At 42.0% G+C, this 25,473-nt stretch overlaps 1 protein-coding gene and 1 pseudogene across 1 annotated transcript in view; both read left to right on the top strand.

Moving 5' to 3' along the window:
• The window catches only part of TPST1 (tyrosylprotein sulfotransferase 1), a 107,488-nt gene that overhangs the window by 14,206 nt on the left and 67,809 nt on the right, over positions 1 to 25,473 (top strand). The gene's annotated exons all lie outside the window — the stretch shown is intronic.
• Positions 34 to 3,192, top strand: LOC136404317 (PCI domain-containing protein 2-like; annotated as a pseudogene).

The following is a 25,473-nucleotide window of genomic DNA, read 5'->3' as shown; positions in this document are numbered from 1 at the left end:
TTGCCAGATGAGGGGTGGGGGATGGGTGGGGGGATGGATGAAAAAGGTGAAGGGATTAGGATCAGGAAGTACAGATGGGCAGTGACAAAATGGTCATGGGGTTATAAAGAACAGCATAGGGAATATAGTCAATAATATTGTAATAACTATGGTGTTGGGGGTACTAATCATGTGATCCCTTGTTACATAAATGTGTAACGACTATGTTGTACACCTGATACTAATATAATATATCAATTGCTGTTGAAATTTTAAAAATTTTAAATAAAAAAAGTTTAAAAGAAAATTTCTCAATATTTTTAACAATTGCCCTGGGGATAGGATTGTTCACATTGAGAGTGCTCTGATTCAGATCCAATAAAGATAAGCCCTGAGCATGCAGCTTTTCCAGTGAGCAGCTAGATAGGTTAAGTAGTGACAGTTCTCTGGAGATGTGGGTTTGGGGAGCTCCGAACCTGTTCTTCTTTCTTAAGTGGCTGCTGGGCTGCTGTTGTTCACAGCTACCATGTTTGCAGTTGTTGGTTTCCAAGTCTTCGTAGAGCTGGGTGGAGGAAATGAGGAGAATTAAATGCTGTAAATCTTGTTCTTCTTACTGAAAGTCAGCTGTTTTTCTTGGATAAATGTTTCCTGGATTGTTGTAGGTCTTTGGTTAATTTTCAGATTTCTGAAACGGTTGGTTTTGCATTTTTCCAGTCTTTCTCATTACTTTTTTGGAGGATCAGACTTTTGGAGTTCTGTACTCTCCCATGCTGAATATGCTTCCTTCAGCCTTTTCTTATTTATGTAGTAGAAAGGGTTCTTGCACGAAATTTTAGCAGATTGTTTAGGTTACTTAGAACTCTGAGGTTGAATAATTATGTTTTTACAGTTTTATGTGCTATTATTTCCATCTACTCTGGCTATGTTTATTGCTTAATATTTTCTTTTTTTTTTTTTTTTTCTTTTCATTTTTCTGAAGCTGGAAACAGGGAGAGACAGTCAGACAGACTCCCGCATGCGCCCGACCGGGATCCTCCCGGCACGCCCACCATGGGGCGACGCTCTGCCCACCAGGGGGCGATGCTCTGCCCATCCTGGGCGTCGCCATGTTGCGACCAGAGCCACTCTAGCGCCTGGGGCAGAGGCCACAGAGCCATCCCCAGCGCCCGGGCCATCTTTGCTCCAATGGAGCCTTAGCTGCGGGAGGGGACGAGAGAGACAGAGAGGAAAGCGCGGCGGAGGGGTGGAGAAGCAAATGGGCGCTTCTCCTGTGTGCCCTGGCCGGGAATCGAACCCGGGTCCTCCGCACGCTAGGCCGACGCTCTACCGCTGAGCCAACCTGCCAGGGCTATTGCTTAATATTTTCTAAATGTGTTATCCTCTTCTACTTCGAGATTTCTTGTTATCTTATTTTCTCTGCTCAAAACACTCATTTTCCCCCTCCCACGGTGGGAGTCTTACTTCTAAGACTTATTCTGATGTAATTTTCTTTATGTAGCCTTTGAATGTAATTCTGCAATTCCTGCATATCTTTTTTCATACCTTTTGTATGACTCTTATTATTTCATCACGTAGTATATAGAGTTTCTTGTCTTCTCCCCCTGCTAAGTTGCTAGTTCTTTGAAGGCACTTGATGAATCATACCCATCTCAGTAAACGTTTGTTAACTGAAGTATAGGAATAAGGTTTCACAGAAAGAATGTTTAACATTTTAGGTATTGTTACTGGGGATTGCATTTTAGTCATCCATTATCAGGCTGGAGGAAATAGTATACTCTGGAAAAATTAAGCAATACATGGTTGTATGAACACTACATTATATAATCCTTGCAAAGGGGAGAACAAGATCAAACAGTAAAGGCAGTATTCAATTTTCTTAATAGAGATGGTTATAACAGTGGTTTCTGATCAAAGATTTGATGTCTAGCTTTTGATAGAGATCACAGAATTCCAGAATCAGTTATTCAAGATTTACTTTAAGATTAGCAAACTCCAAGCCCTGGGGGGTTGGCTCAGTGGTAGAGTGTCGGCCTGGCGTGCGGGAGTCCCGGGTTCGATTCCCAGCCAGGGCACACAGGAGAAGCGCCCATCTGCTTCTCCACCCCTCCCCCTCTCCTTCCTCTCTGTCTCTCTCTTCCCCTTCCACAGCCAGGGCTCCATTGGAGCAAAGTTTGACCAGGCGTTGAGGATGACTCTGGGGCCTCTGCCTCAGGCACTAGAATGGCTCTGGTTGGGACAGAGTGATGCTCCAGATGGGCAGAGCATCGCCCCCTGGTGGGCATGCCGGGTGGATCCCGGTCAGGCGCATGCAGGAGTCTGTCTGACTGCCTCCCTGTTTCCAACTTCAGAGAAATGCAGAGGAAAAAAAAGAAAAAAAGAAAAAGATCAGCAAACTCCATTTGGTAAACCCCTCATCAGAGCCATTGACAGTCCAAACCTGAAAGGTGATAGTAGCATGGCACAGAGTGTGACAAACATGGACAAAAGGGTCCGTTTGGTAGTTACTTTAAGCAAGCTGAGGAGTACCTGTCCTTCACCTTTGAGCACTGTCATCATTTAAATCAGAAGATCAAAAGGATTATTCTGATATATTTACATCCAGTAAAAATGCCATTTGGTCATATGCCACCGAGTGAGCCTTTTTGAAAATTTATTTTTTATTATTGATTTCTTAGAAAGTCAGAGAGAGGAAGAGGAAAGAGAGAGAGGGAAGCATTCATCTGTATTCCACTTAGTTGTGCACTCATTGGTTGCTTCCCATATGTGCCCTGACCAGGAAGCAGACCTGCAACCTTGGTGTTTTGAAATGATACTCTGAGTGAGCTAACCCGTCATGGCCCAACCATTGAGCTTTTGAAAAAGTATCTCATGCAGTTTGTTGAAGTAATCAAAGCTGTGAGCAAAAGCAATCTCCTGTTGAACAGGGCTCTGACAAAGGACATGACCTTTTTAAATTTGCTGTGGTATCTTATCGTTGAAAACCTAAAGATCATCACCGACAAGAATCTTTATAAGGAAGTGTACTTGTTAAATGCACCAGTTATCTCTGCTTTTCTAGTTACTTTGAAATTCATGCAAGTGGAAGACATGGGCATTGAAGAAGTCCAGTGTATTCTGGCCAACCTGTACGTTAAAGGCTATATATCACACCTATATCAGAAGCTCGTTGTTAGCCAGCAAAACCTATTTCCTCTATTCTCTACAATGTGTTGAATGTATAAACAGTCCTGAGAAGGAATGTGTTCCTGTAGTTTTTTTATTGAGCTGATGAAATCAGTCTTTTGCTGTGATATTATTCTCTGCAGCTGGAATCTCTTTGTAGCTCTTTTCCCAGGGATGTTGAGACTGAGTTTGCCTGCACACTTGGATACCTTGGAATCCCTGTCATCACTCATAACTAATGTCGACCTCACAGACACCTGGAATTCCTTTTTCAGACATTACAGACCTCTCCTTTGGCTCTGGAGGGTTGCTAAAACTTCGGTGAAGGAGGCTGTCTCCAAGGCAGCTATAGTTGACTTCTCATAAGTGTTGTTTATAAACGCATACTTGTAACTTTTTATATACCTTATTTTATAAGAAAGGCTTCCCAGCCTGACCAGGCAGTGGCACAGTGAACTGGGACTCAGAAGACCCAGGTTTGAAACCCCAAGGTCTCCAGCTTGAGCGCAGGCTCATCTGACTTTAGTGTGGGCTCACTAGCTTGAGCGTGGGATCGCTGGCTTGAGCATTGGGGCCACTCTCTCTCCTGTAGCCCCTCGGTCAAGGCACATATGAGAAAGCTATCCATGAACAACTAAGGTGCTGCAACAAAGAATATCAATTCTTGTTCAATGCTTCTCATCTCTCTCCCTTCCAGTCTGTCTGTCTCTATCTCTGTCTCTGTCACACACACACAAAAAGAAAGGCATCTTGAATTGGAAAAATGCATGGTATATTTTTTAAACCATATGCTAATGAAAGCCTTATAACAATATCAGATAGTCTTAAATTCACTTAATTTGCACCATACTTGTTGCATATATGGCTTTTGGTTCATGCCCCCAGTTTCTGGGAAGTACCATGGATTAGCCATCACTGTTTTAGTCAGACCTGGTTTCCAACTTGGCCAACAATTTGCCAAGTATTGGTACCTTAGTAAGCTACTTATCTTTTCTGAATGTATTTCCTTGTTTGTAAATGATTCTAGGACAGAAATGTTCCTTAAACTTCTGACTTGTTGCAGTGAGAGCAAGGGATTACAAAATATTTGATTCATTCACCAAGTAGAGTGTGAAATGGTAGAGGCAGATGAAACAGACTGATCAATAAGGAGGGTGGATTAGAAGAACAAGGGTCATATGGAGAAAAACAGGAGGTGAACTTTGTACATTAGTCTTTCTAAATACAGTCAAACCATATTTTAACACAGACATCAGGAGGAAAGACTATTCTAATCATAAGAAAGTGTTAGCTGTCTGGGGTTTTAGTAAAAAAGTTTTAGTGGGGTCACTCAATGTGTATTTATTGAGTGTTCAAAATGCATGTAGTATTTTATGTTATATGCAAGGGGGGGGGGACTGAAATGAATAAGATGTAGTCAATACCTTCCAAAAACTCAACTAATTACATTGATAGAATCTAGTTACATTAACTTGTTGGCAATCAAGAATCCATTAACTCATTCAAGAGCTCCTGCTTTCAAGGAGTTCACAATCAACTGAAAAGCAAATTAACTATATAATGTAATAAGTAATATGATGTGGATAAGTAACAGTAGCACGCTAGGAAGAATACCTATGTCACACAAGGCTGAGACCTGTCAGGAGGGCTTTCTAGAAGAGATGGCGTTGGAGCTGCATGGTGAAGGATGAGTGGGAGTTTTGAGTACAAGAAGCTATACGTTGTTCAAGGTGGAGGCAGCACTGGGTGCGTATATGTGTGTACGGGGCTGTTGGTGGTGGGGAGTGACGAAAGAAGAGGCTCGGGCATGCAAGGGCTGGATCATCAAGGACCTCTTATGTTAAGGTGAGGAGTTTTTTCTGAAGTAGAAAATCATTCCAAGGTTTTAAGCAGGGGAATACCTTAAGTATATTTACATTTTAGAAAGATCGCTCCTGAAACAGGATAGTCATGAATGAGCTGATTGAAGGAAGTCAGAGAATACTGTGAGGAGGCTGTGGAGTTATTCAAACGGGAAAGATGAGGCTGAGGATTAAAGCCCTACCAACAGGGGAAGAAAAGGGAGGAGAATAGATTCAAGCCAACTGAAGGAGGAAGCTTTGGCAGGACCCCACCAATTTCCTATGGAGAGGTTAAGGGAGAGAGAGTTCATAAAGACTCTGTTTTTAGCTTGGACGTCTGAGAGGAAGTGGTTCATTTACCAGTCGAGGAACTAGAGAGAAGGAAAGAGTTTTCCATTTGGTGTTGACATGCCCTTGGAACATCTCAATAGAGTTCTCCCTTGGCCTTTGAATGGTCAGGTCTGAGATTTGGGACAAAAGTCTTGGTTGCAGGTTTGAGAGGCATCAGAATAGAACCAGAGGTGACTGTGGATGAGGCAGGGTGAGTGTAGGAGTGTGGTTGAAGGAATGCAGGACCTTTAGTTCAATTTTCTTTTGTCACTCTTGTGATATTTGCTTTTGAAACATTAAATTTGTATACATAGTTAAAGCTGTCTTTTCCCCCAGGGCTTCTACTTTAAAGTTGGGTTTTTTTTCTGGCCTTTCTACTATGGTTGTAAGGTACCAAAAAGCTGAAAATTCATACTGATATTCTGGGAGGAAAGGTCAGGCTTTCCTATCAGGCTTCCTGTCCCTTACCTTCTTTAGAGAGGAGAAGGAGAAGAATGTAGATGTTTCTGGCTTGCAAGAATAATGGGTCATTCAGTTTTAAATCTAAAATAAAAATTAACTGAGAAACTTCTTCTCTTTCAATAGGAGGCAGAATTTACATACCACCTTGCATTGACTGTAGTTCCTCCCCCTCCCTGGAATCTTTTTTTTGTGTGTGTGTGTGTGTGTGTGTGTACTTTTCCGAAGTTGGAAACGGGGAGGCAGTCAGACAGACTCCCGCATGCGCCCGACCAGGATCCACCCAGCATGCCCACCAGGGGGCGATGCTCTGCTCATCTTGGGGTGTGGCTCTGCCGCAATCTGAGCCATTCTAGCGCCTGAGGCAGAGGCCACAGAGCCATCCTCAGCGCTCCGGGCAAAGTTTGCTCCAATGGAGCCTTGGCTGCAGGAGGGGAAGAGAGAGACAGAGAGGAAGGAGAGGGGGAGGGGTGGAGAAGCAGATGGGCGCTTCTCCTGTGTGCCCTGGCCGGGAATTCAACCCGGGACTCCTGCATGCCAGGCCGACGCTCTACCACTGAGCCAACCGGCCAGGGCCCTCCCTGGAATCTTGAGGGTAAAATACCTCTAGGCTAGTGAAGGAAGATGAACCCTGAAAGATTTGTAAACATCTTTGATTGTGTTACCTTAAAAGTCTTAATGTTTCGGTGTATCCCCTAAACCAGGGGTCTCAAACTCAACTCAGCATGTGGGCCGCAGAGCAAGATTACAGCCGTTTGGCGGCCACACTAGGTCTACAAAAGGCAACTGTTATGCAACACTTTTCTCACTGCAGTTGAAAACAAAAAAAAAAAATGAGTACAACAAGCACAATCGTACATGCAGTTTACTCAGTGTCACAAAACGACCAGAAACTGTAGTTCACATCACAACTGCTGTTAACTAAGCTAATATCTAGCTAGGATGCTAGAGAAATGAAAAATACAAGTAGGCCCCTAGGCTTACTTAATTTTATCCAAAATATTTTGAACTTCGTGGATTAGTCTGCGGGCTGCACAAAATTGTTCGGCGGGCCGCAAGTTTGAGACCCCTGCCCTAAACAAATGTTGTCAGCCCATGCCATGGGCTGCCCCCACCCATGTGTAATCAAGGGTATATAAGCAGCCTCTGAACTATTTTTGGGGCTTGCACACAGTTTGGGTCTGTTGCCCTGTGCCAGCCATATGCAGCTGGCATATTTAATAAATCTCCTCTAATAAAACTTTTCAAAACTTATTTGGACTATGTGCCTCTACGAAAACCCGCGGAATTGTGAATTGGGTACTTTACAACATTTGGCGCCCACGCGGGACCTATGGTGTTTCGTGTCACCGGGTAGAGGCACCCCAAATCTGATGGACTCTCTGGGGGGCTGCCCAGGGCCTGCTTGAAGATCGAGGAGAGGCGCCACCTGAGACTTCCAGGGCTCCCGGTCTTCCTGTGGGGTCTGGACAGTTCCCCGGTAGACACCCCCGGTTCCAAAATTTGACAATTTGGATAATTTGGCAGAGAAATCAAGGAAGTAAGCAAGCCAACTCTTTTTGTTTTATGTTCTAGCTTTCCTCTGAATACTTGCTTTTGATTTTCGGTTTAGAACTAGTACTGGTCTTGGACTAGCTGTAGGTAAAGTAGACGTTGGGTAGGTGAGGCAGATCTACTGTTTTGCTCATTTGAAACACTGGTAGCCTGTTGGTAAGATCAAACTAGATCTGTGGCCAATCTAGTTTTGTGGTTTCACTAATTTGTAACTCCCAGGTGTAGGTGAAATAGATCTTCTGTTTTGCTGATTTGAAACTCTGGCAACCTGTAGGTAAAACAAACCCTTTGTTTTACTAATTTTTGAAACTCCAGAGGCGTAAGTGGAATGGATCTTTTATTAATTAATTAATTAATTAATTTGTATTTTTCTGACGTTGGAAACAGGGAGGCAGTCAGACAGACTCCTGCATGTGCCCGACCGGGATCCACCCGGCATGCCCACCAGGGGGTGATGCTCTGCCCATCTGGGGCGTTGCTCTGTTGCAACCAGAGCCATTCTAGCGCCTGAGGCAGAGGCCACAGAGTCATCCTCAGCTCCCGGGCCAACTTTGCTCCAATGGAGCCTTGGCTGTGGGAGAGGAAGAGAGAGACAGAGAGGAAGGAGAGGGGGAGGGGTGGAGAAGCAGATGGGTGCTTCTCCTGTGTGCCCTGGCTGGGAATCGAACCTGGGACTCCAACCTGGGACTCCTGAACGCCAGGCCGACGCTCTATCATTGAGCCAACCGGCCAGGGCTGGATCTTTTATTTTACTGATTTGAAACTTCGGTGTGTAGGTGAAACCAGCTACTTTATTGATTTGAAAAACTTGTCTCCACGTTTGGTGATGTTCTCGGGAGGAAACCTGAGTAGGGACTGAGTTGATGCTGAGCCAATCAGTCCTGTCTCAGGACTTTTCAGGGACACCTTTGTATTTATCAAGATTGCATTCTTCTTTGTTCTCCTTCCTTTTGTCTAAAATACCTGGGTTTAAAATCTAAAGTCCTTGCAGGGATGCGGCCTGCATACACCTGAGAAGCCACGAGGGGAAGGAAACCCTTCCCCATCTATGAAAGTGCGTGTGTGTGTGTAAGTGTGTTTGTATATAAGTCCTTTGTTTAATGTCTAAATGTGTGTTTTAAAGCCTGGCTTCGGTCTTCTGTGTTAAAACTGGAAGCTTCTGACTAAAAAGCAATCTTAAGTGGAAAACTGTTATTCTCTTTGTTCTCAAACTAGCTTCAGGGCGCCCTGCTAGGTTTCTCCCCTTGTCTTGTATAATAATTAATATCTCAATAGTCAAACACTTTTATTCTAGGTGTTAGTTAATTATCTGTCTTATCCTATTGTTTTTATTGGTGATTTCTGGATTTTTCTGAAGTAGTCTTAATTCTGTAATTAGTAACCTTAGCTATTAAATATGGGAGGAGGGGCCAGTTCACAGAAGATCCCTTTAGGTTGTCTTTTAAAGCACTTTCAAGAAGCTTATGGAGACAGCCATAAATACGGAATTAAATGGTCCAAGAAAAGGCTACGCTATCTCTGTGAATCAGAATGGCCTATTTTAGTAATAGGATGGCCGGCAATTAGGAGTTTTAATCTCCGGCTAGTAGAAGATTTTAAGTCTGGAATATAGTAATTGAGGATCCAGGCTACCCTGATCAGTTTCCAAACATTGATCAATGGCTAAATTTAACATTAGATCCACCACAATGGTTAAAAGCTTGCTCAATACAGAAAGGGTGATAACGTCTTCCTAGTCCAGCTAGACTTATATCTAATACAGAAAAGAGATTAGAAAGAAAAAATTAGAACTCAGAAAGAAATCAATGTACGTATTGCAATAGGGAATACAGCCGGGAAAGTATTTCTCCAGCCTCTAGGAGAAAAGGCTGGCAAGTAAGCGATTTAAGTGAAAGAGAAGAGAGAAGCTGAGCGGGGACACGCGGTGTGTGGAACGGTGGCGTCGGGGTGCAGCCATGGAGAGGCGAACGTGGACATGCCTCCTCTCCTAGCCGTGGACTGCCCTCGCCACCACAGCGCACCCAAGCAGAAGGCAAACATCAAGCAGAAGGCTGAGCACCAAAAGGCGAGCCCCAGCGCCACCTCCAGATGCATGGTTAGGTTAGGATTCAGCTTGCTGTGTGCAGGCAGAGGAGAAAGAGCAATGAGGTAAGAATAAAATAACTAAAACATAGAATAGAAATTAATTTCAAATGTCCACCAGCGGACCAAAGGAGGTTTTGCCTGTTTGGAAATTACAGGTAAGGAATAGTATTAACAATTAGAACTTTGCTTTAAAAAAAATCTTAAAGAAGAGAAAAAGAATTTAGAAATTAACAAACTGTAGGTGTGGACCATGCTAGATAATTGGCAGTTTCTTAAATTGCAGCTCCAGAAGGAGTGATAGAATCATAAGTAATAGAATTACAGGAAATGAAATTAAAAATAAGCTCTCCGTGTGTTGGGAATAATGACTTGTTGCCCCTGTAAGGTATTTTTCCCGCCAAGAAGGAAGGAAGGGGCCGGAGCCGCAAAGTGTGGAATAACAAAAGGCTTTATTGAGTACAGAGCGCACATCCCGCCCAGCGAGGTTCCCTGGCCCCGAGGAAAGATGGAGGCCAGGGAAGTCGCAAGGATTAAACCACGTGGCAGATATTTAAAGGGGTCCCTCTAGGGAAGTTGAGCTAACATGACGTGGTGAAATCTCACTGGCTGGCAGACGGTCGCTTTTTTCCAAACGGTTCCTGTGAAGCCTCCTTTGGTGCGCTTGGTTGTGGGCGGTCCTAGCCAAAGTTCGGGGGTCTGAGTTCCCCACGTGACCATCCCCCATTATCCACCGACCTTACATTCTGACCTTTTGTGTTAAATAGAAAAAGGGGCGCCATTTATTCATCTGGCTACTTCCTGCTGAATAGGGGCATCGTGGGGAGGGGGAGAGATCGGAAGGTGGTGGTTTTGAGGGGTGTCAGGAGGAACATCTGTGTGGCCTTGAGTTGAGAAACTTCGCGGATGCGGTCCTGTAAGGATTTAAAAAAAGGGGGGGGGAGTAATAGGGGGATTTGTAGGGTCCAGCCTTTTGGTGAGCTGGAGATGAATGGAGTCCAGTGGTTCCGACTGCCAGTGGTCCTGTAAGGAGGCAAGCTTGAGGCAAAACTGCATGTTAGGAGTGGTATAAAAAGGAGATGAGATGGACTTACCCACTTGCTGCAGCATACCCTGGGTTCTCCGAGTCCAGGCCGTGTCCTAGGAGTTTGAGCGATGCACCCACCTGGCTGGATTGGCCTCCCCATTCGGGCGGCTTGTCCTCCACGTAGAGGCGCCGAGGAAATACCTGTTGCCCAAAGGGGCAATCACTCCGCCAGTGACTGGGCTGTTTGCAGTCAGGGCAGGGTTCAGTGGGCAGCCGCAGGCAGGGGCCCTGCCAGGACCAGTGGTCCTGCTTGCCCCCATTATCCTCCGACCTTACAGCCCCCACTGGTGTAAAAATTAGAGAAAAATTCCAACACTCTCATGGGCCGAGGGGTAATAGAATCTCCTCCAAGTCTTGCAGTTACGTAAAAGACATGGAGTTCATAAGGAAGACCCATTGCATTAACAATAATGGTAAAAACTGTAAAAGGGAATTTTCAGGGAATTGTGGGAAAAATTGGAAACCTCATATAGGCTAAAGCAACTCACTATTGGGAAAGTAATTTTGTGAAAATTGTATTTAGCTGCTCAAAGCAAGGTAGTTAGTTTACAGGTGGCAAATTGATTCAAGTCCTGCTAAGGAGAAGCCCTATTGTCTTGCTAAGAGGCTTGGATACAGGACAAAGTGCAGGAAAAAAAAGAAGGTAAAAGCAGCAAGCTCTCAGTTCTGGTGGGAGTCTGCTCCTCCCTCAGGCATCCACCCCACCCGTCATGATTGAAATTACTGTAAGTCAAAAGAATTAATATCTCTTTGCCAGCTGGATAGTTTATACCAAGAATCCCTTATTGTATAAAAGTATTTTCCATATTAAAATGTATATATTGTTTCAAAGGCCTTTTGTTAATTCTTTTATTTACTGTTTTATAGTCCTGTAATATTGGAATCTTAGTTTAAATATTAGGAACTGTTAATAATGTCTTTTTATGTAATGTTAGTCATATCTTGGAACTCCTGCAAATATCATGATTTTGTTAAAATTTCTTTTGAATACTAATGTACTGAATCATTTAGCAGAGAAGAGATTCTGGAATTCTAGAGGAGACACCCAAACCTATTTTTCTTGAAATGATCCAGCTAATAACGTTGCTTTTATCTTTTTTCCAAAAGTTTATATAGATAGAAAATGGCTCCCAAGCCCCTCAGTGAGATCTTCTGAGCATGGCTTTTAAGGTCTATAATGACCAAGGTAGTAACAGAAAAGGCAAATAGGCCCAAAAGAGGTCAGGAAATACCAGCTTTTGGCATACACTCTTAAAGGCTCCAGCGTCCAGAAAGGGCTTCATAAGATTCCATCAGGGCCCTGCTTCAAGAGTGGAAAGAAAGGTCATTGAACTGAGGCCTGCCAGGCTTCTCGGCCCCACTAGGGGACATGTCTTTGATGTGGAAAGAGGGACACAAGAAGGTAAGCTGCCCCCTCGCTCCATGGAGGGAGGGTTCAGTCTCTTCTAGCCCTGCTCCAGCTACCTGTGACCTGACCTTGCCCAGCATACTGGGATTTGCACTGAAGGATAAAAGCTGCCCAAAGCCGGCCATTGGCCCCATCTCACAACATCATTCATGAGCCTAAGGTATTTCTTCCAAGTAACAGGTAAACTGATCTCATTTCTTGTGAATATAAGGGCCATCTACTATGCCTTGCCTGAATATTTGAGTTATTTTTATCCCTCGAAGATCTCTACTGTGGGTATTGACAGTCTGATTTTATTGCTTTATTTAATGTATAGTGTCTCCTTTATTCCTTTTGTCTCAATGCCCCATGCCTATTGTAGGCTGGGACCTGCTCCTAATTCCAGCTAGAAGCAGTGGTCATTAGGACTTGGACTCTAGCTGCAAAGTGTAGAATGTGACCACAACTCTAATGCCTTGTGGACTTTTCCTGAATATGTGTAACTCCTGTTCTTTAGGACAGTGGTCCCCAACCTTTTTTGGGCTACGGACCGGTTTAATGTCAGAAAATATTTTCACAGACCGGCCTTTAGGGTGGTACGCGTAAATGTATCACGTGACCGAGACAAGCGTCAAGAGTGAGTCTTGGACAGATGTAACAGAGGGAATCTGGTCATTTAAAAAAAATAAAACATCATTCAGACTTAAATATAAATAAAATGGAAATAATGTAAGTTACTTATTCTTTCTCTGCGGACTGGCACCAAATGGCTCATGGAGCGGTAGCAGTCCACGGCCTGGGGTTTGGGGACCACTGCTTTAGGACATTTCTTAGACTTAGTAAAATTACGTTAACATGTTAAGAACATTTGTGATTGTAAGAATTTTATTTTGAATCCTGTTAAATTAGTTAGAATTTTATTTTTGTTTAATAATCTAGTAGGCTTTAGTCATTTTATTGTATTAAGATGCTTGTTATAGTATTTGTTAACATTAGCTATTTTAATTTTATTGTTAATTGTATATTTTTTCAGTCTGCCTCAAAATCGGAACATAGTAATTCAAATAAATAGATGCCATCCAGAACCAGTGGGGTCTTGGGACCCTTATTGCCAAAGGTTTATTCGAAACCAATTAGAAAAAGATTTGGCCAACAGAAAAGGAATAATTAGAAAAGCCAAACTTAGAATCTATTACAGAAGACATAATATCTGAATGTTTAGTTTATGCTCAAGTGAATACTAAGCAAAATAAGGAAATTATTTTTAAAAAAACAGGGAAGAAAGGAATTTTCCCAAGTAAACATTTAAAATAGACTTTAATAAAATAATTGACAGTTGTTAGGAAATTGCTATGTAGAATTCTTTCCATGTTTAGCTTGCCCATTCTAGTATTGGACCTGCATTTGTGTCCACAGTCTCAAAGCTAGTAGGAAAGAAACCCAATATTAATTAGAAACTAATTTGAGCCCTGGTTCGATTCCCGGCCAGGGCACACAGGAGAAGCGCCCATTTGCTTCTCCACCCCTCCGCCGCGCTTTCCTCTCTGTCTCTCTCTTCCCCTCCCACAGCCAAGGCTCCATTGGAGCAAAGATGGCCCGGGCGCTGGGGATGGCTCTGTGGCCTCTGCCTCAGGCGCTAGAGTGGCTCTGGTCGCAATATGGCGACGCCCAGGATGGGCAGAGCATCGCCCCCTGGGGGGCAGAGCACCGCCCCTGGTGGGTGTGCTGGGTGGATCCCGGTCGGGCGCATGCGGGAGTCTGTCTGACTGTCTCTCCCTGTTTCCAGCTTCAGAAAAATGAAAAAGAAAAAAAAAAAAAAAAAGAAACTAATTTGAAGCTATATTGTGCCCACAGGTACCCAAAGGTTCAAGGTGAATAAATTGCATAAATCAAATAGTAAAAGAAATGTAACCACCCTTTTCCTAAGTACTTGCAGGAATTACAGGTTACTCAGCAAACTGTTCAAAGACTGTCCAAGAGGCACTTTCAGCATTACCAGGAGATTAAATACATTACCCAAGGACTGACTTTCACATGGACAGGTCCACACACTGTGATCCTCACCACTCCCACTGCTGCTAAGGTAGAAAAACGGTGTGCCCTACTCCAACCACAAACTGGAAGCTGGTTGTCTACGTACGGTGAATGTATGAAGAAACTCACTGAACACTTCTTTTTATCACACTTTGGGAAAAGAGAAACTAAGGATAAAACGAAAGCCAACTTAATTGTTACTAAAGGTTAAGATTTTTTAAATTAAGAATTCTGACTAGAAAGGAATTGTATGGTTTTAATAATAAAAGGTATGGAAATATTTTTGAAAAAAAAGGAAAAAACAAGTTGTTATAAAAGCCAGTTATTTCTGGATAAGAAAGTTCATGAAAGTTGAAGGTTTATGTAAATTGCAGAAGATTTGTGCAGGTTGTAGGAGGTTTGTACAGAGAAAAAAAAAAGAATTTGAACAGTCAGAAAACTGGTTTTCAAAGAATGTTTAATTAGTCACCCTCACTAACAATCCTACTGTCTGCGGCGACTAGTCCTCTTACTTTAATATTGTCTTGTACCATGTTTAATCAATTTTATAGTAAGGTTTGTTCCTGTCTGTTAAATATCTGTTACATGTTATAAGTTAATATCCCTAAACAGCAGCCTCATACTCTTCAGTAAATTAAGTAAAGGATTTGACTTAGGAAATAGAATCAGTGGGGATTGTTGTAAGGTATCAAAAAGCTGAAAATTGATATTGATATTCTGGGAGGAAAAGTCAGGCTTTCTTATCAGGCTTCCTGTCCCGTCCCTCCTTTAGGGAGCAGAGAGAGAAGAATGTAGAAGTTTCTGGCTTGCAAGAACAATGGGTCATTCAGTTTTAAATCTAAAATAAAGGTTAACCAAGAAACTTCTCTTTCAATAGGAGGCAGACAACTAAATGGGAAATGATATTTTCAAACAACAGCTCAGATAAGGGCCTAATATCCAAAATTTACAAAGAACTCATAAAACTCAACAACAAACAAACAAACAAACAAACAATCCAATAAAAAAAATTGGAAGAGGACATGAACAGACACTTCTCCCAGGAAGAAATACAAATGGCCAACAGATATATGAAAAGATGCTCATCTTCGTTAGTTATTAGAGAAATGCAAATCAAAACTGCAATGAGATACCACCTCACACCTGTTAGATTAGCTATTATTAACAAGACAGGTAATAGCAAATGTTGGAGAGGCTGTGGAGAAAAAGGAACCCTCATCCACTGTTGGTGGGAATGTAAAGTAGTACAACCATTATGGAAGAAAGTATGGTGGTTCCTCAAAAAACTGAAAATAGAATTACCTTATGACCCAGCAATCCCTCTACTGGGTATATACCCCAAAAACTCAGAAACATTGATACGTAAAGACACATGCAGCCCCATGTTCATTGCAGCATTGTTCACAGTGGCCAGGACATGGAAACAACCAAAAAGCCCATCAATAGATGACTGGATAAAGAAGATGTGGCACATATACACTATGGAATACTACTCAGCCATAAGAAATGATGACATCAGAACATTTACAGCAAAATGGTGGGATCTTGATAACATTATACAAAGTGAAATAATTAAATCAGAAAAAACCAGGAACTGCATTATTCCATACGTAGGTGGGACATAAAAGTGAAACTAAGAGACATTGATAAGAGTGTGGCGGTTACGGGGGGAGGGGGGAAAGGGAGAGGGAAAGGGGGGGAGGGGCACAAAGAAAACTAGATAGAAGGTGACAGAGGACAATCTGACTTTGGGTGATGGGTATGCAACATAAGTGAACGACAAGATAACCTGGAGTTTTTATCTTTGAATATATGTATCCTGATTTATTGATGTCGCCCCATTAAAAATAAAATTATTTAAAAAAAAATAGGAGGCAGAATTTACATACCACCTTACATTGACTTGTAGTTCCTCCCCCTTATTGGGGGTAATATACCTCTAGGCTAGTGAGGGAAGATGAACCCTGAAAGATTTGTAAACATCTTTGATTGTGTTACCTTAAAAGTCTTGTTTTTCTTTTTTTTTTTTTTTTTTTTTTTTTTTGCATTTTTCTGAAGCTGGAAACAGGGAGAGACAGTCAGACAGACTCCCGCATGCGCCCGACCGGGACCCACCCGGCACGCCCACCAGGGGCGCTGCTCTGCCCACCAGGGGGCGATGCTCTGCCCATCCTGGGTGTCGCCATGTTGCGACCAGAGCCACTCTAGCGCCTGGGGCAGAGGCAAAGGAGCCATCCCCAGCGCCCGGGCCATCTTTGCTCCAATGGAGCCTTGGCTGCGGGAGGGGAAGAGAGAGACAGAGAGGAAGGCGCGGCGGAGGGGTGGAGAAGCAAATGGGCGCTTCTCCTATGTGCCCTGGCCGGGAATCGAACCCGGGTCCTCCGCACGCTACCTTAAAAGTCTTAATGCTTCGGCGTATCCCCTAAACAAATGTTGTCAGCCTGTGCCATGATGTCATGCTCTCCCCCGCCCGTGTGTGAGCAAGGATATATAAGCAGCCCCTGAACTATTTTGGGGGCTTGCACACAATTTGGGACTGTTGCCCTGTGTCAGCCATATGCGGCTAGCATATTTAATAAATCTCCTCCTCTAATAAAACTTTTCAAAACTTATTTGGACTACGTGCCTCTACGAAAACCTGCAGAATTGTGAATTGGGTACTTTACAACACTATTAATATCATAACACTTAATATTTTTTGTTAATATCTGTACCTTAATGTCTCTTTTTTCAAAGTCTTAGCAAAACTTTTTTTCCCACCTGCTGTAAATTTTATAGATTAAATTTTTAAAATCCTGTTGGGATAATGATTGGTATTGCAAATTTTTTTCATGGCCTCTAGATTATTTTTGTTTATTTGTTCTTCTGTGTTTCACTTGACATTTATCTGTTGAATATTTGCTTTGTTTCAGATGACTGTATATAGGTATTTTAAGGAGGTTTAAGAGAGATTTACTAGGAGCTTATTCATCTGTAAATTCCTTGCTTTGTATTTTATCTGATAACCATGCACTTACTTACTGTGTGGATGATGAATGGATTAATCTGTGCTTTAAAGGAATTTATAGTCTAGTGGGGTAAACTAACCACAGTACAGAGCATGAATGTGCAAACCAATGTGTTTTTACCAAATACTCAAGGTTACAAAAGAGAAAACAATTGAATTCTGAAGGGAGGGAGATGGGAACAGAATACTGAGGTGTGTACAGAAAGGAGTAGGGTCATGACACAGGAGGCAGCAGCCGGAGTGGAAGCCAGGTGAGGAGGAACCTGGTGTGGGTGGGGAGGGGCCCTGCAGGGGGCCGGCTGCAGGGAGGAGTGAGGAGTGGAAGCTGGAGGAGAGGTGTAGCCAGTGTGTGAAGGGGGCCGCAGGCCCCTGTTCTTCAGAAGTCGTTTTACATGTTACCTACTTGATTGTCATAGCAGCTCTGTAGAAGGAAAGAGACTTCAGGTGTCCCTTTACCTTTTTCAATTTATCTTCACCTTCTCATAATTTCTACTCTAATTATATGTGAAAAGGAGTAATTGAATTATCATTCCTATTTTATGGTCAAGGGAACTAATGCCCAATGATTTATTGAGATCAGCGGTTTTCAACCTTTTTCATCTTGTGACACACATAAACTAATTACTAAAATTCTGCAGCACAGCCCAAATATATTTTTTGCCAATCTGACAAAACAGAAGGTATAATTTTGGTTCATTCACATCAGATGGCTATTGTTATATTGGCTGCTGTCATTTTTTTATTTGACAGTTGAAGTGAACAGAGATCAGTGCCCCTAAGCAGTCAAGTATTACATGTTTTAAAAATTCTTGCAGCACATTAGTTGAAAATTGCTGATCTAGATTCATATGCCTAAGGAAAAAAACTGACTTCAGAGTAGAGCCCAGGTTTTCTGACAAATAGACTAGGCTTCTTTTAATTATTTTCAATGCCATCTTATTTTGTTCTTTTCCCATCCCAGTTACTTTTAATTCTAAGTTAGGAAGTTGGTAGAAAAATTGCATAATTGAATGAGAGTATATAATGGAGCAGATTTGTTTTCTTTTCTTTGAGTTTTCTCTCATGAGTAGTTTAGGCAGACAGTAAACATTAGTGAGGAATCTAGGAGAGGCATGGTTAGCCTACAGTGGCCCTCTGATTTGCAGGTCTGAACATGTTAGAACTTGGTAACTTAAAATGTTTATTTTGTCTTATTTTATTTTAACTCTTTATTATGAAAATTTTGAAAGATATCCAGAAATAGAAAATTACATCAACCCTTAAATACCCATCTCTCAACCTCAAGTCTTTAACTCATTGCCATTTAATTTCATATATAACCCCCTCCTCATAAACACATGTGACCTCAGATATTTTGAGACAGTTTCATATAACTTGAACTATTAAAGTTATGCCTGACCTTAACTTGTGCTGTTATAGCTATTTGAGTCCTAGGCATTAGGTCCAGTTCGTAGTATTTAACCAGCTCTCTTCCCTCCTGACCATGGGGTTTGTTGAAAACGAAATCCCGGTATACTTCTTCTTTTTTTTTTTTTTTTTTTTTTTTTTTTTTAAGCTGGAAACGGGGAGAGACAGTCAGACAGATTCCCGCATGTGCCCAACCGGGATCCACCCGGCATGCCCACCAGGGGCCACGCTCTGCCCACCAGGGGGCGATGCTCTGCCCCTCCGGGGCGTCGCTCTGCCGCGACCAGAGCCACTCTAGCACCTGGGGCAGAGGCCAAGGAGCCATCCCCAGCACCCGGGCCATCTTTGCTCCAATGGAGCCTTGGCTGCGGGAGGGGAAGAGAGAAGGAGGGGGTGGGGGTGGAGAAGCAAATGGGCGCTTCTCCTATGTGCCCTGGCCGGGAATCGAACCCGGGTCCCCTGCACGCCAGGCCGACGCTCTACCGCTGAGCCAACCGGCCAGGGCAGTATACTTCTTCTTGAAGAAGGTGTGTCCTAGCTGATTCCCTTAGCTCATCAGCTGTGTAAAACATAGTTTTCTTGCCATTTGCCATTTATTGTCAATGGTTCTAGTGCCCACCTCCAATGTGTAGCTAGAAAAAGATGTTCCCATGTTTGTGCTCTGATTAAGAGCTAACATAGTATTGATCTTACAACAGTGGGTTTATTTGAAGTTTTGACTGATTGGCAAAGCTATCATTCATATCATATTAACCTCTCTACACATTAATTGGCAGGTTTGAGCACATGATACAATTATTTTTCATTTCTCTAAAAAATAAGAAGTGAATAGAGAAACCAGCTATAGAGTGTGGGGCAAAAGTAGATTTACAGTTTACAGTTGTGAGTACACGAAACACAGAGTTTATTCTTGTGTTATTTATTAATGTAATTTTTTCATACAAACTGTAAACCTACTTTTGCCCAACCCTTTATTTTTTTTAATTTTTTAATTTTTTTGGTATTTTTCTGAAGTTGGAAACAGGGAGGCAGTCAGACAGACTCCTGCATGCGCCCGACCAGGATCCACCCAGCATGCCCACCAGGGGGCGATGCTCTGCCCATCTGGGGCGTTGCTCTGTTGCAACCAGAGCCATTCTAGCGCCTGAGGCAGAGGCCACAGAGCCATCCTCAGTGCCGGGCCAACCTTGCTCCAATGGAGCCCTGGCTGCGGGAGGAGAAGAGAGAGACAGAGAGGGGGAGGGGTGGAGAAGCAGATGGGTGCTTCTCCTGTGTGCCCTGGCCGGGAATCGAACCCAGGACTCCTGCACGCCAGGCTGACGCTCTACCACTGAGCCAACCGGCCAAGGCCTGCCCAACCCTTTAGATCGGACTTTAGACAGCAGGCAAATTGACATTAGTTGTTGCTATTTGCCATATAAGTTGGTATCATGAATAGACATGGGAAGCAAGGAGCTAATGATTAACAAAAGAAAGTTTTTAGGGATCATTACATTCCTATAATTTATCTTTTGCAGGAACATTTATCCAGCATGTCTTTGGACCTAGCACATGGCCACTTTCATGATTATAAAAGCCTAGTGTGATGCATGCGTTCATGAATGCATGTGCCTGGACCTGTGTGTATGCACTGGGTGGTGCATATGGTCTTACTAAGTACCAAACTCTGTACCCCTACTTTTTTTTAATTAAATGAGAGCAGGGGAGGCAGAGAGACAGACACCCACATGTGCCCAACTGCAATCCTCCTGGCAAGCCTCCTATGGAGGGGTGCTCTAACCATCTGGGGCATTTCTCCATTGTTTGGCAACCGAGCTATTTTTAGTGCCTGAGGCCACTGAGCCATCCTCAGCATCCAGGGCCAACTCACTGGAATCAATCCAGCCATGCTGCAGGAGAGAGAGAGAGAAAGAAAGAGAAAGAGAGGAGGAGAAGGGGCGGAGAAGCAGATGTTCGCTTCTCCTGTGTGCCCTGACTGGGAATCCATCCTAGGACATCTACACCCCTGCTGGTGCTCTACCACTGAGCCAATGGGCCAGGGCCTGTATCCCTACTTTTGTTGAATGGTAGTGTTTTTTACTAGATATCTTTATAAAATTTGCAAAGATGTAAGTGTGGAAGTGTAATGTTAGCAATCTCTTCTGTAGAGCATCATTTCTGGGAGCCTTTTCTTTGGCTTGCTGGGAAAGAGCAATGCTATTAATAGTGATTTCTCAGATATGTTTGTTGCAGTGTTTCAATGCGTTTTCTTTCCCCTGGAGAAAAAAACGAGACTAAACTCTGTAGTATTTCCCTTTAGCTCAGCCTCACATCTGTAAATGTCCCAGCAGAGAAAATATTGATACTGCTTGTCTGAAAATACAGTGAAATGGAGTTTAAGGTAATGGAAAGAGGCCCGTGTGTGTGTGTGTGTGTGTGTGTGTGCGCGCGCGCGCGTGCGCGCGCACGTGTGCACACATGTGCATAGTAATTGAATATATAAGGGTAATGTAATGGTCAGACCAGCTTTTCCTGTACAGTACTTCTTAAATTACAGGGTTAATGTTTTCAAGATACTGAGAAGAATCAGTGTCAAGGGGTGAGAGGAGACCACAAGCTCCACAGCGTCTTTCTTCTAGAGAAACATACTTCTCAGTTTGGTTAGTGTACTGACACTTCTCGAAGGACCTGGTGATCTGGTGCTATGCTAAGCATGGTGTGTAGTGGACAAGGACATAGACAAGATCTGTGAGCTTCAGGAATTTTAAATCTTTTGGAGAAAGTAAAAACATGATAAAAACATGATAAAATGAAAAGTGACCTTTGGAAAATAGGCAAAATTGAGTGGTGGCAAAGATAACCTCAGTTTGTATATCTGTAACATCAGAACACTGGACCAAATGATTTGTAAGTCCTTTTAGCACTGATGATCTGTGATTCTGTGATTGTCTATATATAGAAACATTCAAAGAGAGACTATTAGACTTCATAAGCTTAGTGAAAAGTAATTTGAATATCTCTAGGGAAGCCAAAATCCTGTTCTTTTCCTTTTTAGTACAAGGCCTTTGACCACTGTCATACTTGCTTTCGAGTATGTTGAAGGGCTGTAGAACATACTCCCGTCTCCCCGCAAATGTGCTGAGGGAGACAGTGTTTAATTTAAAATACAACAGTTATGAAAACTTGAAAGAAATCACCCCAAATTGTGTTGACACAATTATCAAGTATGCCTGGAAATACAGGAAGGTGTTCTTTTCCCTAAAGTATCCCTTAATAAAGAGGGAGTTGTCTTCGTTTGAGTCCTTATGAAACCTCTGATGTTCGAGGTACCTTCTCAATTACTTTCCCCTTGAACAGCAGTGAAAAACAACAACAACTCTGTTTTGAGGTGATGATATATTAGCCTGACCTCAGTGCTGCTTTTGATGGTTATAGAGATTTCTCGACAGATCAAGAAGATCAAGAAAAAGAGGATGAAGTTTACCACAGATTTAGTGTTGGATGTCTTAAAATCAACTTTTTCAAGACTTACTTTGAAAAGCAATACCAGGCTTTGAGCAAATGATACGTTCTGACTTACATAAGATCCTTCCAGCTACTGAATTTGAGAATAGATTCTAAGAGGGCAGGAATAGTAGTAGAATTCCTTTCAATAATCCTTGTGAGAGATGCTAGCATTGCTAGTGGAAGTGTTGAGAAGTGGTCAGATTTTGTCTGTTTTGAAGGTAGAGCTAATAGAATTTTTTTTTGTCAGATTTGGATGTAGGGTATGAGAAAGATGGATCAAATATATATTAAATGCTTTAAAAGCAAAGCTTATTCCATACCTGTTAATCTAGCAATTCCTCTTAAAAAATTTTAGTTTAAGAAAATAATTGTGGCCTGACCTGTGGTGGCGCAGTGGATAAAGCGTCAACCTGGAATGCTGAGGTCGCTGGTTCAAAACCCTGGGCTTGCCTGGTCAAGGCACATATGGGAGTTGAAGCTTCCTGCCTTTCCCTTCTCTCTCTAAAATGAATAAAGTCTTTAAAAAAAAACCCATTAGTTTAAAGAAAAAATAATTGTGTGTGCAAAGAAGTTTGTGTACACAAGAATATTTCTCACAATGTTGTTTATAGTCATGAAAATTAAAAAAATTAAAATTAAAAATTATAGTGAATTGGCCAAATACACATTGGTAGATCCTTTCAGTAAAGTATTATACAGCTATTAAAATGATTTACAAGTATGTTTCTAGACAAGGAAATACATTGATCATATATTTCCAGTTTTTGTATTTTTATGTATTTTGCTGGAATTGTGGGGTATTTTAATGGGAAGTTGTTATGGTTGCTGCTATAGTAACTCAGAAGTTAACTTTTGATTGGTGAATATTTTGTATCTGGTATGATATTTAAGTGTATCTTTTATGTCATGGATACAGTTTTCTGCATAGATACTTCAATGCTACATTGCTACCAGTTATCTTCATTAATGCTTTTTTCTTTGTAGTCTTTTCTTATTAAGTTGATCTTTTAATCTCAACCTATTCTCACTTTATGGTTCTTTGTTGCAGCTTTATAATAAAGTACACTACCTGGCACAACAATGTGTTCAGATATGTGGCTAAAGGAATGAATACATAAGTAAATAAAACCCAGATCTTGGTGTATCCTACTGAGACTATCCAAATATTTTTCTGGGAATGTATCTGGTATGGGAGTGTAGTATTTTAAAAAATGGCCATGTTGCAGTGTACCTTATATACCATAACATTTACCCATCGTTAGGGTACAATTCAATGATTTTTAGTAGATTTTAGAGTTTTGCAGCTCTATCAGAACAGTTCAGGTTTTGAACATTTTCATCTCTGCATAAAGTCCTCTCGTGCCTCTGTGCTATTAAATTCCTGCTTCCAGCCCCTGCTTTCTGTCTCTGTAAATCTGCCTAGTGTGGGCATTTCATCTAAATGTGTACTGGTGCAGCTGCTCAGACACACACACACACACACACACACACACACACACACACACACACACACACATTGTTTTTGCTTTTTTAAACATGGCTTTCTAGAGGTATTTCCCTTGACTGTGGAGTTTAGAGGACAGTGGTTATGCTCAAACATCTTGAATCAGTAAGACTTGTCCTCTCTGCCAGTGGATCTGTGTGTGGGTGGATGAGTACATTCAAGTTTAGGCCATTTTCAAATCTGCCCTGACATTTACTTTCCCCTCAGTCTGTTCATGTCTCCTCTTTGCCTATGTGCAGCCTCCCAATTGGCCACCAGCTTGCCAAGCATGACTCCAACCTTAGCCTACTAGAGCTGTTTCCCCTCCTTGCTCACCTGTTACCTGAACATCACTTACACTGACAGCACAGCCCTCTGAATTGTGACCTACCTTTCATCAAAAGCTGCCAGTCATGGTTTGCCCTGACCTGCAGAACCTTTGTACTTACCGAGTGGGTGGATGGTGAAGTGGTAATAGTTTCAGGCAAGAATGCCAGAGACTCTCACTGTTCTTATTCAACATTTAGCAATTTTTCATACATGAATGCTTCTTGGGTTGTTGTAGTCTTCTGGTAGATTTCCAGAGGACTGTGAAAGGGTTGCTTTGTCAATTTTGGTCCACTTTATAATTGATTTTTGGGGAGAATTACCTTCTCACTAGTCCATAGCTAGAGGCTCTACCTCTCAGAATGTATTCTTTTGATCATTTTCCCAGGTAAACTGACTGTCAGGATGTGTGTGTGTGTGTTTATATAGATATATTTATATATGTATTTATATATGTATAGAATAGAGAAGTTTTTAAGGAATTGGTTCATGTGATTGTGATGCTGGCATCTCTAAAATCCATAGAACAGCCAGCAGGTAAGTGTTGATGTTGGCCTTGGGTCTGACCTCCACCGGCAGCAGGCTAGAAACTCAGGCAGGGTTTCTGAGATGCAGTCTTGAGGAGAATTCCTTTTTATTCAGGACTGGTCTTTACTCTTGAGGACTTCAGTTATTGGATGATGCCCACTTGTAGTTTGAAGAGCAACCTGCTTTACTCAAAGTCTGTTGATCTAATTGTTAATTATACCCCAAAATACCTCCACAGCAATATCTAGACTTTAATTTGACCAAGCACTGCATGCCATAGCCTAGCCAAATTGACACACAAAATTAATCATCCCGCTTGCCCTCTGAGGATTCAGGGTAAATTTTTAGTCTATGTATACTCTGATTGCTGTCTGTTTGTATTCTTGGTCCAGTTAAACTAGCAGTTCAAAAGTATGTGTATTTTATGTAGTAGATGTTTACGTACATGCTCTGCTTTTCACGTCCACGACTTTGCTCATCTTCAGCTTATAATGCCCTGTGTCCAAACATTATCTGTTCTTCTGAAGGCTAGATTACACACACACACACACACACACTTTTCTTTGCATGCTATACACCAGCTCTCCTGACCAACTTCTTGTTCCCTAATTGTGCTATATTCTGTGCTTTTGCACACAAGTTTCTTTTGCTTAGAGGAGCCATCTCCCTTGTTTTCTGTAAGGCCTTTATAACTTCCTCAGGTAGGCCTATTTGTTCCTTTTTATTGTGCTTCCATTGTCCTCTGTGCTTATTTCTGCTAAGGCCCTGATTGCATTTTATTGTCATTGTTTGCATATCTGTCTATAGATTTTGTTTCATGAGAGCAGGGATCACTGTACTGTTGTCCTTTTCAGTGTTTATCCACAGCCAAGCCCAAGTATCTGGCCTGTAGCACCTAAATAAATAATTTGTGGGATGAGTAAACTAAATATGTGTTAAAGATTTAGAAGTTGTATATTTCTTCTGTAATTTCACTTTACAGTAGAATGTGGAGATAATAATTTCTTGGGGAGGAATCAAATCTAAATACCAGAGATGAGCCTTGGGTTAGAGACTCAGTATATATCATACTTGGGCATACTAAATATTCACTTGACTCACTGATAGAAATAGTTTTATTTAACTTTCCATTCTGTGCATAGCTTCAGAATTGTATTAAGCAGCTGTTTCTGATTGGAAATGTTGATTTTTTGCTTGCATTTTAATATATTTGTGTTCTAAGAATATCAAAGCAACTAAGACAGCTTTAGCTTCTTTCTAGCTAACCTGTTACAGTGTTAACTGATGACTAATTTGTAAACAATCTTAATGATAAAATAA

Source organism: Saccopteryx leptura, chromosome 4, assembly GCF_036850995.1.
Source record: "Saccopteryx leptura isolate mSacLep1 chromosome 4, mSacLep1_pri_phased_curated, whole genome shotgun sequence".
In the NCBI taxonomy this organism is placed as follows: Eukaryota; Metazoa; Chordata; class Mammalia; order Chiroptera; family Emballonuridae; genus Saccopteryx; species Saccopteryx leptura.
Note: the sequence above shows the minus strand (reverse complement) of the source record. Positions and strands in the feature narration are given on the sequence as shown.